This window comes from Mus caroli, chromosome 1 (genome assembly GCF_900094665.2).
Source record: "Mus caroli chromosome 1, CAROLI_EIJ_v1.1, whole genome shotgun sequence".
Classification (NCBI taxonomy): Eukaryota; Metazoa; Chordata; class Mammalia; order Rodentia; family Muridae; genus Mus; species Mus caroli.
Window position 1 is genome coordinate 60,177,517 of NC_034570.1, and position 14,191 is coordinate 60,191,707.

The 14,191-nt window shown below is 38.1% G+C and overlaps 1 protein-coding gene across 10 annotated transcripts in view; it reads left to right on the forward strand.

Moving 5' to 3' along the window:
• Positions 1-14,191, forward strand: part of Map2 (microtubule associated protein 2) — a 258,740-nt gene that overhangs the window by 134,904 nt on the left and 109,645 nt on the right. For 5 of the 10 annotated variants that reach the window (XM_029476930.1, XM_029476944.1, XM_029476941.1 and 2 more), the window contains exons 1-2: positions 3,635-3,959; positions 4,222-4,286. The gene's annotated coding sequence lies outside the window, so the exon portion shown is untranslated. Of the gene's footprint in view, positions 1-3,543; positions 3,960-4,221; positions 4,287-14,191 lie in introns of those variants that run through there. The other 5 variants (XM_029476932.1, XM_029476965.1, XM_029476969.1 and 2 more) reach the window with 2 other exon arrangements.

Below are 14,191 nucleotides of genomic sequence, written 5' to 3' on the forward strand. Positions count from 1 at the left end.
TATTAGTTCATGCGCTATGGTAGCTCCTGATATTTCCCTTCATTGTTGTATGTTAGATATTTTGAAGTCCGCTTAAAAATGAGACCATAACCACAAACCTGTTCTTTCTGGTCATTTAAGAACTTGCAGCCTCTTGCTAGCCACTTGGCAGAATTCAAAGGAAGTAGGAAAGAAATCTATTTTATGTGGACCAACTTAGCTGAAGGGAAAAAAGGATGATATTAAGCAGATTTTGGTATCATAATGCTTTGTAAAATGCTTACATATCTGCCTATTACCTCAAATAACAAAATCAAGACAGCTGGGTATATATTTTCTATTAATTTTTAAAGCAAAAAGCATACTATTTATTGACTTAATCATTTTGAGGCAAGGACTCACTACATGATCCAGTCTAGCCTTGAACATGTTTTTCTGCCGCTCTTTTCTTTCTGAATTGAGAGTTTATAAGCCTGAACTATCATGCTCAGCTATAGTCAAGTTTAAAAAGATGGTCTGAGTATTTGGGCCCTAAGAAGCCTTCATTAACTATTATGATAATTTTTTAATTTAAAAAATTCAAACCTAGTGTATTATAATATCAACAGAAGACAAACCTGTTCTTTCTGGTCATTTAAGAACTTGCAGCCTCTTGCTAGCCACTTGGCAGAATTCAAAGGAAGTAGGAAAGAAATCTATTTTAAATTTTAAATAAGTGTAGATCATACAGTAGAAATCAAAATACTGATTTTTATGGCAATGTAAGTAAAATATGGCATTCACATAGAATGCTTAATATGAATAATAGGGAAAGCATATGGACCACAAAGATGACTTTTATTGTCTTTGAACTAATCATCCATTAATGTAATTTTCACATTGACCTATTAAAAATCTTTTTCATATATAAGAATTGTATAAACATCATTCTCAATACAGCTTCCTGCTCCAACTCCTCGTCCTTCCATGTTTTATATGACTTCCACTCACGACCTTCTCTTCTTTAATTGTTATTGTATTAGATGAGAGAGACAGAGACAGAGACAGAGAGAATTGAGTGCATCTGGTGTTCAAATGTACATGTGTTTAGGACTAACTACTTGGGATTGGGCAACCAATCAGGGGATCATCCTTGGAGAGAGATGATTCTCTCTCTCTCAGCCATCATTAACTGTCTGCAGCCCTTTATGTAGGGCCTCATGAAATTTACCCCAGCCACACTGGCTTGTCACCTGATGTCTTCATTATACACATCTTGCTTAGGAAACCATACTTTTAAGACCTCATGCATTCAGCTTCTTTGTTCTGTCCAGAAGGAGAGCAAATGACACTATAACTCAGCAGGTCCTCTGGCAATGACAGTCTTTTCGGCCCCTCTTCTGGAATGTTCCCTGAGCCTTGGGTATAGCATTGCGATGTAGATTACCAATTATGACTGGGTACACCATAGTCACTTATTCTCTATGTTTTGATCAGCCCTGGATCTCTGTGATGCTGCATTCTGATGGGGCAAGAAAATCCTTTGAGAATTCCTGAGAACTGTACTAATCTATAAGTGAAAGGACAGGGATTTAGAATGTAGTTAGGAATTAGATTAATTTAGGAAAATAGCAGGAGTAGATTCTCCTCAAGGATCTATGACTCTCCTGCCACGTGTAGTTGGCTTGAGTCACACACAGTACCAGGCATGAATTCCTTCCTATTAAGCAGTCCTTAAGTCTAATTACACAGCTGTTGGTTATCCCCCCAATAAAAATGTTATTATTGCACCATTGAGGATATCTTGTCAGGCCAGTCATTTTTGTGATTCATAGGCTGTGGAAAATCACTTCTTAAATCTGTAGTGAAAAATATTTTTGACTGACATCTCTACCTCTGCATGCACAAAGATGAATACATGCACACGCACACACACACACACACACACACATTGGCATGCACACATGCATGCATACAATACACCTGGACTCCCAGTTTTCCAGCATCATTGTTTTAGATAAACCCAGGAAGATTTACATTGTGATATATACGATCAACATGGGAACCCTGGCTCAGTTTGATATTCTACTTTCATGCTTGTAAAAACAACAATGCCAATAATGTCAGAAGTCCCAGGCCCTAGTGGTTAAGCTGGTTGAACAAGATAGATCTGCAAAGGGCAGTTGATCCATCTGACTACCAAAATGTAAAAGGAAGAAGGGCTGTTGCTATGATCACCCAAGTTCTGTGGCCTTATACACAATCCATCTCAGACATTAGGCAAAGCTGGTTCACAGGAATATTGCGGTGTGTCCTAAAAGGGGAGAATGTTGCTTCAGCAAATGAAAGGTTGACAAGATCAAAGGCACAGGATCTTACTGGATTCTGTTTTGCCTTCAAATAGCATAAGAGGAAAGAAGAGAAAGTCACTTGGTGAGAGGGGACAGCCCAGTGGGCTAGTCAGGAAGCCAGGCTGCTGCCTCTGTGTGGGAATTAGGATGTAGTAGCCCTCAGGCCCCAGCTTTCTCATCTATGAAACAAAGGGTGCACAGGGTGAGGCTGAGTGATTTCTGAAGATGCAGATATGGATTGGATCAATCCCATAGAAAAGAAAAAATGAATATTTATGAAAGCAAAATTAGCTCATGATCAAAAATGGGGAAGAACATGGCAGCAGGAAGTGAAACTCGATCTTAATTGAATTGAAAGCACAACACAAATCTGTCAGAGGCAGAGCTTTCTAGAAGGAGGAGAAGGAACTGTATCCTTTTGTCTCCAGATTTTCTCCACTGTACTCCTGTTCTCTCTTCCTGGCATCTCCCTTCTCTCCAACCCCCACCCCCTTGCTTTTTGTTTCCGGTAACCATGGTGATACTTCCTCTCAGCAACCTTCTTTGCAGCTGGCCCTTTTGATACACAGAAAATTTACTCCATTTACTGGTTCAGGACTCTAACAATGCTTTACCAATTCATCTATTATCAATTCTCCAGGATAATACAGGTGAAGAATTAAGTTAAGTCCCCTACATAAAGCACACTGTATGACAGGGATATTCAATTGTTAATTTCATTTGCTAACACGGAGGGGAGACTGATTATGCCAAACACTGAATTCCCTGTAATATAGCCTTCACCTCAGGGACGGCAAAGTCCCAGTCCTCAAACTGGTTGTCACCTTCTTTTGTGTGGAACCAGAATAAAATGATTGCACACGGATATCACATGGCTAGCCTTGAAGTGAAACATTGCCAAGCTTGTAGTTATCATATTTACAAAGCCTTTGAATTTTCTGTAGGAAAATATATACTAGTATATACACTTCTTTAGTACATACCTTTTTGGGACATTAATAATAATATGGGATAGTTTTAAAATATTGTATTCATCTGTCAATGACAAAACCTCAAACTATCTCTAGTATACTTCATATAGATAATAAAATTCCAATTAATGATCATTTACTTATGTCCAGTTTGTGTAGCTTAACTTGCCTGTAATCCTATATTCCTGAAAACGAGTCTCTCTAAGCCTGCCCCACCCCCACGTGTGTGTGTGTGTCACACAAAGGAGACCAGATGATGACATTCGTAGGCTTATAGACTTGACTCCTGGGGACACATTTAGATGGAGGCAATTAAAATGCCTGTCAGGCATTTGGTACCAGAAGTCCCCGTGGCAAACCACTAAATCCTAAGCCAGAGGCAGCATCCTTTTGTCAGTGAATGATGGCGGAGCTGAGTGGCTTGTCATCATTCTCGAAAATTCTAAGCCTAGTGAGCTCTCTCTCACTCTCCTACTTGCCTTATTTTCCTTTCCGCCACTGCGGGGACTTTTTCTAATTTGCAGCTTCCCTTTCCACGGCACACACAGACAGGAGCTGGTGGCTTTCAGACTGCGTCTGTCTGGAGCTAGCGACACAGAACAGAGGGAGTGTTCCTGAAGCAGGGTTCTGCAGCAGCTCTTACAGACTCCATTCGAGGGGTATTGCTGCATATCTACCGGTAATGCTTTAGGGCTTTTTACATTTTATTTTCTTTTTAATCCACGTTTTCAAAGGATCAGCTTTATGTGGCCTCGGAATACTATGTTTTAAATACGTTATTGAGCTTAAAATCCAAGCGCTGCCTTTTTTTGTGCTCCAGACTCCAAGGCGTAAATTTATTATCTGGATATAAAGGATTAATAGACTTATTGGTGAGTTGTGATTTTTGATATTTATCTGACAAACCTATATGTACCTATGTGTTTCTTTTGTTTTTCTAGGTTCCTCAGCTTGTCTCTAACAGAGGAGGCACTGATTGGGAAGCACTCAGTCAGAAAATTAAAAGGTACTGCATGATTTACTTGGATGTTTAAAGGAAGGGCAATTGAGAAAGAATTGGAATGCTTTTATTTTAGGTTTACCCTCATGGCTGGTCTTTTATCCCAGAGTGGATTGTCTGATCTTTGTCTAGAAGATGTAGGAGTTCTTATGCAGATTTCACCGTCAGCAGAGGCTATTTTGAATAGAAAGTATCTAAAAAATATATGCCTTTTGTCTATGCTGCAAATACTAAGAAATATCAGCATGCCTAGCTCATCTGTAATGTTTGGATTTTTGTCATTGTGACAGTTAACAAAATGTCTGAAATATGTGTATCACAAAGAAAATATATTTATTTGAACTTAAGAGAAACATGTTAAAAATTATTTTAGATGGAGGTTTCCTATGGATCCATGCTTTTTAAAAAAAAAAAAAAATCTAAATAAAATGGTTCACCCTTTTAGATGGGAAGAGCTTTGGAGACTGAAGCCCAGGGATGACTCAGTGTTGTGAAATTTGGTGAATAAAATATTATAATTTCTATACAATATCTTTAGTATACAACAGGAAATATATTTAAAGTCAGAAATGGTTAATTTTCAAAAGAGCTTAGTATCATATGCTTTATTCAGAATTAATAACATAAGAAAATAGATCCTTTCTTTTGCTATGAAAGCAGTTGAATCCATTGATCTGGGCCTCAAGCCTTACATGAAAAATAATCATTTTTAAACTTAGCATGAGGATGTATATTGACTTGAAAGGGCAGTTATGATTACTGCCTGCTCTTTAATTTTTTTAACATTATCTCTGACTTTAACATATGTTCCTGTCCACAAAACCTATATAGTAGTCATTTACCAAAAAAAAAAAAAAAAAAAAAAAAAAAGAAGAAGAAGGAAGAAAGAAAATGGAAGACATTTTCTGCCTTCCTGAGGAGAGACCGGTCAGTGCCACCCCTTAAGCCTTTTCTTGGCATCCCGATAGAATTCTCCTTTAAGACTGTCAGTTGAAAATATTTCAGACTTTTAGCTTTCTAAAAACTATACTTTTAAAAAAATGGCTGAGACAACCAACCTAAGCTTGAAAGATTCTAACGGTGTGAGTGTGCACCATGAATCGGAGGATTTGCAGCAGGTTCATTTTCTCTGCAATGGGTAATCACAATCACGAGTGACTTAATTTATTCATTCCACAAGCATTGCTGAAGAGCCCAGCTTCTGTGGGTAGTCCCAGCACAAGATAGGAAGAGACACATGGCACTGTCCTCAGGCTTCCAAAGCGTAGGCTGAACCATACATGATTTTGAACAGGAGAAGGAATGTTTTTAAAATAAATTAGTGTGTTCTCCAAGGAGATGCCATGTTTTGGTCTTAAAGACAAATGAAATGGTTATGCATTTTCCTTGTCTCAGAAATTCTTCAGGAGAATTATGTATCTAAGCCTCAAACAAGACTCATCCCTACCTCCATACCTCTTGGATGTGGTACAAATCATTCTTTTTGGAGGTTTCACTTAGAATAAATGAAAATACTTTGTTGTATTTGATGAAAATTGTCTATTTCTTTCTTTCTTTCTTTTTTTGACAAAAATCCCTGTAGAACACACACACATAATACACACACTCACACACACACACACCCCACATGGTCGATTCCTAGCTTTCAGATGTATATTTATTTTGAGCTTTGGGATATCTGTGCTAATTTAAAACAATGAAATTATCAACGTCCTATTCAACATGAAGTCTGCAATATACTGCCAACATGAACTGCTCAGCTCCATTGCATTTTTCTGTAGGCACTGGAGGGCGTGCATATGACCACCAAGAGGCCTCCCTTGCCTCCTTTCCTATGGCCATTTTGAAAACATCTCTGGGGTATGGTGATGGACTTTCTGTAGAGCAAACCTGTTTGGTAAAATACCTGTTAGTGAGTCAAATCCAAACAGGCTTGATGTCCAGAGTTGTAAGGCCGGTCTCAGTTCCGTGGCGTGACTAATCAATATTGTCTGAACAACTGTTAACTCTTTTACTGAATTTTCTTTCAGTCATATTTTCACACCCAAAATACTGGCTGAACTATAACAGTTTCAGCTAATATCTATTTAATTAATTTGTAAATTAAAAAAAATTGTATGTGTGTCCTGCTAATAATTACTGTTTTTAGTGGTGGTGTTTGAGACCAGAATTCAAATCCTAGTCACTGACTCTACACCTGAGCTACATTTCCAGTCCCTAGTTAGTAGTATAAGATAAATTATTTTGGCAGAAAGGTAGAGCTATATGTGAAAATCTATTTATGGAAAATAATTTTTCTGAATATTAGTTAAAGAGGAAAATTTTTTCAGTTTCACCAGAAGGAGACAAAAAGGCAAACTGCAGCCTGGGCTTTGCTTATGGGCACCTCCCACACAGTATTCCAGGCTCCACTTTGCTGACTACACTTCGGGTCTCCTGCCAAGCTTCTGCAGTAGCAGAGGGCCAGAGGACTTGATCTCTTGATTTCTCTGCAAATGCCATACTAGAAATGATCTCATATGAGCAAAAGAACAGTGAAGACTAGATTCTATAAGCAGGAGTGATGGCTCCCCTGTAATCTCAAAATTCAGGTGGTTAAGGCAGGAGGATTGCCAGTTCCAGGCCATAGTGTGTCTAGGACAATAGTCCCTGGTTTGAAAAGCAAAAATAAAAAAGGATGAGGGTACAGGAAATTGGGTTCTTTATAGCCAAAGACTTTGTAAAGAAACTTTTAGAACCATAATAATTGTGGAGAATGTAATTTATTATCACTTGCCTTTGTTAATTAGAACTATAACTTATTATTAACTATCTGCCTGACATTATCCTAATCTCTTATCATGTAATATCTCATTTAACTCTCGCTGCAATCCTCAGACATAGATAGTCTCCATTTTATAGATGACTGAACTGAGGCTCCAACAGTATAATTTCCGAGTCTGCCCTGAAGCCCTCAAAGACATTCATAAAGATGAAATGTTTCTAGAAGATTTTTGTAAACAGTTATTTTCTTAATACCTTATTTATATGTATAATGGAAGGCTACTATATTATCAAAACAATAGGCTTTACAGATTTTCATTTACATGTAATAGAAGTATGTGTCCAATAATTACATCATTCAAGTTCTTATATGTATATATATATATATATATATAAAATACTCATGTTTTCATGTATTTTATATAATATATTTAACTAGGAGCATTTACTTTAAGGAAAGCTGACAGATCAACTCAGAGGTTTTTAGATGAATTAAAGCAATTTTCTTACCTTCATCATGGAGTTTTATAATTGGTTGTATGATCTATATGTGAACATTAGAGAATTCAAGACTGAAATGCCACAACTCTTACCATATTTTGTAAAGACTTTTACATTTGAAATTGTCACAAAAGGCTCAAGTGTCTGAAATAAGTAGTGCAGAAAGTTGTGTCATAAATGTGGAGAAAAATATCCAAACTCAAGGACTGGTGACACCATAAAAATCACCAGGGAACTAACAGTTATATAGTATGTAGTAAGACCCTCTTCTTGTGAAAAAGTAGCTCCAACAGAATCGTTCCTAAGGTCAGCTGGTGCAGTAGAGCAGGACAGAGAAGCACTTCTATCCCCTTGTACCATCCTAACATGTGTCATTTCCTCGGGGACTTCATTGTATGGAGTATAGGAGGATGAATTATTAGGGTCTAAATCTAGGAAGGATGGAAATAGTCAAGGGGGATACTGCTCTGGAGGAGATTCAAGAAAAGCAAACATTAAAATAAGCAGGGAAGGGATTGGCCAAGTCTGGGAAGCAGAGATAGATCTCAGAAGTTCTAGAGCGTAGATCAGATCAAGGAGACTCTTGGAAACAAAGTGTGGAAGAATGTGTGAATACTACAATGCTATACCATAGAAAAGTCCTATTCCCCCTTTTGAACTGTAAAATAAAAATGTCATTTAGATGAACTTAACAGCGTGGAGGATGCTTTTAAAGAGCACGTTGAGTTTTCACTTTTCGCTTTGTCTTTGTATGATTTTATTCTTATTCATTTGGATGGTATTTTTTTTAAACAGAAGATAACTATGTCCAAACTATTTTCAGTTTTTTTTTGTTTTTTTTTTTTTAATCTTAAAGCTCTGTTTAAGACTGTTGAAGTAAGCACATTATACAAAGTATCATTTTAGGTGCTGCCATACAGAAAAATAAAAGGCCCAAAGAGCACCGGTTGTAGCCGTGGGAAAAGGTCATGAAAGTGAGAGAGGCTTCTGATGACCCAGATTACAGTCAGATGCATTAGCTGATTGCCTGGAGACATAAAAGGCAGGCAAATGACTCAAAGGTGACTTCAAAGTTCGAGTCTGATCAAGAAGTGACTTAGAGAAATGTGTCTGAGAGCTACCTGCAGCAAGGAGTTCTCTTTTTATTGACCCTTACATTTACAGAAGATACCTACCAGACAGCCAATGAATGCTGAGTAGAAGAGGGTGTGTTAAAAGATGAAGATAAGAGGGTGGCGCATGAAGGGTTGACCTATGAGTGCTCTGGAGTAAGAGATTGCAAGATGGAGGGAAAAAAGTCTGGAGGCTGTTGGTGATGTTACCAGGAAAGGGGTGAGAGCAGAAACAAAGAAGAAGAGTAGCACCCTCATTATAGATGCAGAATAAGACAGGAATTGGCAACAGAGAAGGAATAATTAGAAGACAAACAAAAGCAACAAAATAGTGTAGAGTGAATGTGTTGGAAAACAAAACTAATACTTATATCCCTCAGAAAATTCAGGAATAAAAAATTTCAATCTATATCTTATAAAACTTCATAAATCTACATTTTATATGAGAAAAAGGAATAATGTTCACCCATAATCTCACAATCTATAGGTAGTGGTCAATCCTTGGTAAACATTTCATCTCTTTTTCTTTCATTTTACTGCATTTAAATGTATGTACTTGGGACCAGGGGATGAATAATTGAATTTTGTCCTTTTCCCATTCATCATGATCTTAAGAAGCTTTCATTTTCTCAGTTGCATAATTTTTTGACACACAGACATTGATTACCTTTAATTAACCAATCTTTCCACCGTGCCACAACCATCATAACACTGCAACAGAATCATTAGTACCTCACCCCTGCAGCTCAGGTGACTTCTAATGGATGTTACCAAAAAAACAAAGTCATATAGTATATTGGTAAATCCTTGACCAGATATGACAGTTTCAAACTGTGCCTCTGATTTGTCCCATGAAACAGTATCTGATCCTCTGTTCATACAGCTAGTTTTTGTGGTAGACACTTTCATTTTAATGCTGCTGTTGATCAGTTATAGTCACTTTTTGAGGGAAGGGACAGAGCCCCTGATGTTTCTACATATTTAGTTTTGAATCTAAGCTATGTTGCAAGCCAGTCAAATTATGTGAAAGACACAAGAACTTATAAAGTAAACACTATGAAAATATATTTAACGAGCTAAGGACTTGAAAGCAGAGGAAGGCGAGGAAGCAGTGTTAGAACTCAGTGGGTTTGAGTGCTTGTTAACATGATAATGTTCAAGAAAAGATCTTGGTGGATAGAGCGGGATGGCTGCATGTATAAGCAGAAAAAGAATACATTTGTAGAACAAGGCCCTAACAAAGTGGGAATCATGAATAGAGATGAGAATTTGTGGATGGGTAGCAAGACATTACACATTAGAGCAGAAGAAAAAAGAGGAGAGTTTCTTGTGGTAAAGAAGAAATTATGTCAAGACTTAGAAATAATGTCTAGACTTTCTTCTAACCTGGAAGGCAAATTTATCCACTCAGCCAATTAATATTTTTTGTACTTTAGACTCCATTTTCTTTTCCTGGACTATGCAGTTTCCTTCTTGGGGAAGAAATAGCCAGTGGAATAACAAGTAAAATGCACACCTGGATGCCATGGTTACTTTGGAGAGCACAGGTTCTACGAGGGAAAGAGGAGATGCTAAGAGAACTGGCTCTGAAACTGGAAAGCAGAAGTGAAGGGCAGGGATCCTGGTCAAGTTCCGACTTTGAATGCTAAGGTCAGAAAGGGGTCTGTGGTTCTGTATTTGGACAAGAATCAGGTTACAAGGTTGCTGGAACTACACTCTTATTTGTGAGAGGTTAGAAGCAGATACCCATCCCCTCACCAACAGAAATTATCAGCGCCATTGCCATAAGCCAGTCTAGGGTGAGCCCTTGGTTTTGTACAATAAGACTGCATCCTCCTCAGCCTCTCTGAGGTGAGGGAGAATTGCCTGCCTTTACTCCTGAGCTTTTGTCATTATGGCCCATTGTTTTGTGAATGATCCATTAAACCAGCCATAATGAGCTGGTGGCATTTCATTCTTCCTGCCTGTGGTCTCTGCTTATTACAACATAATGAATTCTTGTGGTTCAAGTTTAGGAATGCCATTCTTTATAACCCTGGGCCAGTTCCTGAGCTCCAGTTCTCTATTCCTGCATTCCTAATTTATTTGAATCCCTTCTCTGCTTAGTGCAGTGGTTCTCAGCCAGTGGGTTGTAATCCCTTTGGGGATTGAAGGACTTTTTCATGGGGGTTGCATATCAGATATCCTGCATATTATATTTAATTTACATTAAGATTCAATCAGTATCAAAATTACAGTTATGAAATAGCAACAAAATAATTTTATGGTCCAGGAGTCACCACAACATGAAGAATTGTATTAAAGGTTTACAGTATTGTGAAGGTTGAGAACCACTGTCCTAGAAGGTCAGCCCAGTATCCACTTAGCCAGTACCATTATCATCCTCTTCATGCAAAACTCCCAGAGCCTGCATCCTATCTTTTTCCACCACATCATTTTGTTCATTTATTTATTTACTTATTCACTTTACATCCAGGTTAATGCTCCCCCTCCTTTGTCCCCCCACATTCCCTTCCTTCATCCCCTTTCCTTTTCCTGAAAAGGTGGAACATCCTTACCACCTCCTGTAGGTATCCCACAACACTGCCACATCAGGTCTCTGCAGGACTAGGCACATTTTCTCCCACTGAGGCCAGACAAAGCAGCCCTGCTAGGCGAACAGATTCCACAGACAAGCAACAGCTTTAGGAATAGCTCCCTCTCCAATTGCGGGCGGACCCACATGAAGACTGAGCTGCACATGTGCTAAGTATTCTACTCACATCTTAATACAGGCTTTGAGGGAGTCTTCTAAGGGCCACATAGAACTTTTAAGATGAGTTTCTGACTTAACGAAAGAGACTCTCACTCATACTCCGTAAAAATAATTTCTCAATGGTGGAGCATTGTGTTGGTTGAATTGTACTCCTTGGAAGAGTTCTTAGATTGTTATTTGAAGATGGCTAAGTATTCATTGGAAACTTTGGTTTATGGGAATGGAGAAATGATGGCTCAGTAGTTCAAAGCACCTAGTGCTCTTGCAGATGATACACTTTTGCCCTAGCCCCACACAGCAACTCACAATCACTTGTAACTCTAGTTCCAGGTGATCAGCTCCCTCCTCTGCCCCTCGAAGGTCCTGCACACACAATGCATAAAAATTTATTCAGGCAAGATACATACATGAAACTATGCAAATCTTTTTAAGGAAACCTTGATACACTGGCAGAAAGAAACGTAGCTTCCCACCACCATTGCTGGGTTACAATTAAGATTTCCCTTTTAGCATCAGGAATCCAGAAACAGTGATTTCATTGAGTCCTTTCACACAATGTACAACAACTTTAAAATATCTTAGCAAAACAAGCCATCCTATAAATAAGGCTTGCTCACATAGAAAGGAAGGCTAGCTTAAGGGGCGCTTTTTCTTATCACTAACTGACATTTTTTCCACAGACATAATTCTATTTCTAACCATGCCATGACTGGGTTTCTAGACTTAGCCCTTCTATTTTGCAATTTGGTAAATGCTTAAGCGGCCTGATTGGAACAAATAATACCCTAGAAACTTGAGTTTAAAAATTACAGTGAAATAGCAAGTTAAATTCAAATGAAGGGAAGTCAAAATATTGATCACATTTTCCCCAAGAGTGCTCAGGAAAGATACTTGAAAAGTGATGGAGTCTCAGGCACTTTTGTACCTATTCTGTCTACACAAAATGCTCTTGAACATTTGCCAAGGGGAAACAAAGAGAATAAGAGCTGTGTGTGTGTGTGTGTGTGTGTGTGTGTGTGTGTGTGTGTGTTTGTGTGTGTGTGGTAGTCTTTCTCTATGGTCAGTGGTGGTGGCCTTTGTACAATTAAGCTAAAACTGGAATTGTTTTTCAGGATTTGAATGCAAGGCCTTTGTCAGTTTGGCATTCCTTCCTGTTCCTTGAATGATTTAACATTATACAGTGGCAGAGTATCACTTCTGATCTCTCTCTCTCTCTCTCTCTCTCTCTCTCTCTCTCTCACACACACACACACACAAAACACACATGCACAAGTGTGCATATACTCACAGGTATTCCCTCAAGTATGAAACTCACAGGTATTCCCTCAAGTATGAATCAATTGTCTTTTCTCATGGATTCTGTTTGAGTCTGATTCATATGGTTTGAATTAACCTTTCTTAAAATTCCCTCTCAGTGTTAATGACTCTGGATTATGACCATTAAAGAAGCCGGATGTACATTGATCTCCATCTGGCATTAGTTAAAACAAAGCTAGCCCATTTAACACATTATAACCAATATATTTTTATAGCATGTAGGAGCTGAAGAAATAGTGGTTTGGGTTTTTTTTTTTTCTTTTGGAAAGATCTTGTTCTGTATCCAAGATGAACAATAACTATATATATATATATATATATATATATATATATATATTCCTGATTTATGCAATTTTTAGAAGTGTCTTGCTAATCATAAGCACTTGTGACTCAACTCAATGAAAAAAGATACAATCTGTAGGCATTAATGCTTCTACCCACACTGTGTCTAAGTGCTTCAGGTTAGCATACACTTTAGTGTACTTAGAGGTGAATTTGAGATATTCCAGACTCATAAAAATAAAAGCCTAAGTAGGCTACCTAGTCTCAAAGAGTGGGTGCAGAAATCTCTCAAATAATTGACAAGATTCTGTTCAGAAATATAACAATAAAAAAAAATGTGAAGGAAAAGAGCATAAGGGAAGAACTCATGATCCCAAGTAAGTCATTGAACTGTTCAGAATGTTGCAACTTCCATTTCCAGGAGAGTGTATGGTCCAAAATGTAAGAGAGAAACAATATATGCAACATGATGGTCAACGCATACATAGTTTTTCAATTCTGCTCTCTATAGTATGCTCATGAAACATCGGCTTATACATTTTGGAGTAATGTATTTGGATTTCAAGGAGAAAAAAGAAATAACCCTTTTAAGCAGTGCACAGTATTTTCTGGCATGCAGTGTCCCATGGCTCCCAGCAATCTGTGGAGTGAGAGAAGTGGACGTCATTATACCCATGGCAGATGAAGAGCTCAGAGCTTGATGCATCAAACAACCTGCTTGCAGACTCTACTAGGAAATGAATCCTTGGCATGTGTATATTTTCTCAGATGCCAAAGACTGAATTTTTCATTACTTGGGTACCCAAACTCTGTGTGTGTGTGTGTGTGTGTGTGTGTGTGTGTGTGTAGTAATATATTGACTTGATTGCAAACTAAAGTAAAAGTGATCCACGCTAAATAGATTATCTTCTCATCCCAATGTCCTTGCTTTAGTAAAAGTTCACAGATCCAGATGACATAAATGTAGCTCTTCAATCTGAAATTTTCACAGGGAACAGCGGAGACCAGTTGGGGCTGGGGAAGCAAAGGGGAAATGTATTGGGCTGTAGGGGAAACAGGCTCAGAGTGCATTATTTAGCCCTATAGAATAATTTTTAAAACACAAAACTAAAAAATTGTTTTAGAACACAAGCTGTGCAGTCAGAGCGACCTGGCCTGAATCCCCATTAACCCTATCATTC